Source organism: Chlorocebus sabaeus, chromosome 6 (genome assembly GCF_047675955.1).
Source record: "Chlorocebus sabaeus isolate Y175 chromosome 6, mChlSab1.0.hap1, whole genome shotgun sequence".
NCBI classification, from domain to species: Eukaryota; Metazoa; Chordata; class Mammalia; order Primates; family Cercopithecidae; genus Chlorocebus; species Chlorocebus sabaeus.
Window position 1 is genome coordinate 23,710,036 of NC_132909.1, and position 2,690 is coordinate 23,712,725.

Genomic DNA, 2,690 nt, shown 5'->3' on the forward strand with positions numbered 1-2,690 from the left:
GTGATCTGCCTGCCTCAGCCTCCCAAAGTGCTGAGATTACAGGCGTGAGCCACTGCACCTGGCCTTGGATTTATCTTTATAGCTATCTTCTATCTATATTAAGCAATACTGATTTTCCATATATGATTGCAGGTTTTAAAATAAATATGTTTAAGCTAAAAAGGGAGTTGATCTTTCTTTTTTTTTTTTTTTTTTTTTGAGACGGAGTCTCACTCTGTCGCCCAGACTGGAGTGCAGTGGCCAGATCTCAGCTCACTGCAAGCTCCGCCTCCCGGGTTCACGCCATTCTCCTGCCTCAGCCTCCCGAGTAGCTGGGACTACAGGCGTCCACCACCTCGCCCGGCTAGTTTTTTTTGTATTTTTTAGTAGAGACGGGGTTTCACCGTGTTAGCCAGGATGGTCTCGATCTCCTGACCTCGTGATCCGCCCGTCTCGGCCTCCCAAAGTGCTGGGATTACAGGCTTGAGCCACCGCGCCCGGCCGGGAGTTGATCTTTCAAAAGAGAGAATAATAGTACAGATGTGGTGAAAATATGTCAGAAGTTGGGAGTATGTGATGATTGAAGTTTGAGAACTATTGTCCTAGAAACATCTTGCACACACCGGCACCACCCCGCCAGCAGGCAAACATAGCCGTCAGCATTTCCTGTTCTAAGCAGAAATTTATCTTCCCTACCACAACCTGTGTCCCCCACTCCCCAGTACTTCTCAACGTTTTCAAAAAGCGACCTGCAGTATGAAATGCATTTCATAGCACACTAGCATGTATACTGTTAGATTGAGCCATATGACATTGCTAGTTTTACAGGTCAAACACATTTGAATATTGCCATTTTCAAATGATTCAATTTAATAGATATACTCAGGCTGGGCAAGGTGGCTCATGCCTGTAATCCCAGCAATTTGGGAGGCCGAGGTGGGCAGATCACCTGAAGTCAGGAGTTCGAGACCAGCCTGGCCAACATGACGAAATCCCACCTCTACTAAAAATACAAAAATTAGCCAGGCGTGATGGTGGGCATCTGTGATCTCAGCTGCTTGGGAGCTTGAAGCACGAGAACTGCTTGAACCTGGGAAGCAGAGGTTGCAGTGAGCTGAGATCGCTCCACTGAGCTCCAGCTTGAGAGACAGCGTGAGACGCCATCTCAAAAAAAACAAAAAAAAAGAGACATAATCCATTATATATATAAATGTATACTCATATCTAGATGACATCCCCTCCTGATCAGTTAGACATCTGTTCTGCTTTAGGTGGTAGGTGCAAATAATGAAATAATTTTAGTATCCTCCGTATGTGCATAATATACATATTATAACATATATATGTATACATATGTAATGTATATAACATGCTATCTATTATATATACAGTCTTACATTTGAGATTAGTGATGCAGTAATAACATTTATAGTGATGCATTAAAACAATATGTTATTGTAATTATAATTGTCATATTCTATACATTATATATATTATATTACATACAATGTTTATGACATGCTATGTATATTATATATATACAATTTTATACTTGTTATTAGTGATGTACTAATGTCTTTTTAAAATTATTCTTTCTTTCTCTCTTTTGTCTTATGCTACTCAGAGCCCACTAAACTGATTTAGTAACCCATGAATGGGCTGTGACCTGAAGTTTGTGAAACATGGTTATGCAAGCCCTGTGACCAGGACCTTGTCTCTTGACTTTGGCATGACCCTTAAGCCTGGGTAGAGCTCTGGTCTAAGTCCTGCACTTCAGGGGCCCTGCTGTGGCCTAATCTGGTGGAGCCAAGGGCCTTTAGGAAGTGCCCACCAGCATCTATGCTCTTCTTGACCAAGTTCTAGATCCCTAGGACCCCTGAATTCCTCTCTCAAATTGCTCTGAGCCCATGCCGGGGCCTGCAAGGCCTTCTTGGTGGACACATTCCTAAGCCAAGAAGTGGCCCAGATGGTGGCCATATGTGTACTGGGGGCTGTGGATGGAACTTGGAGGTGCAGGCTGTGGCATTCACACTCATGTATGCAAGGCCCCTCCCAGTGTGGGAAGGGACTAGAAGTAGGAAGGAGAGGGGATCCCTGTGATCTGGGACCTCCAAACCCTTAAAAATGTTAGGGGTGAACTGACACTGGGTACCTGCTCCCCTGTGGGGACCATACCAGTGTTCTCAAACTGCCCGCAGGCAGAAGCCAGCCTTGGCTCTCTCTCTGGCCAGAGTCACCCAGCACACAGAGTCACCTGCACCCACCCACCACCATCCTGTCTGCCACACACTAGACTGGCTTCCTTCACTTTATTCCCTGCCTTGGCTTTTTTTATTTTTCTTTTTTAGAAACAGGATCTCACTCTGTCACCCAGGATGGAACACAGTGGCTCAATCACAGCTCACTAAAATCTCGACCTCCTGGGCTCAAGCAGTTCTCCAGCCTCAGCCTCCTGAGTAGCTGGGACTCTAGGCATGCACCACCACGCCCAGTTAATATTTTTATTTTTTGTAGAGACAAGGTCTCACTATGTTGCCCAGACTGGTCTTGAACTACTGGCCTCAAGTGATCCTCCCGACTCAGCCTCCCAAAGGGCTGGGGTTATAGGTGTGGGCCACCACGTCCAGCCTTTGCTTTATTCCTTGAGGGCCCCGAGGCAGCCCCTGCCTCCTCTTTCCACTCCCCTGTCCCAAATGATCAGAGATCCTGGG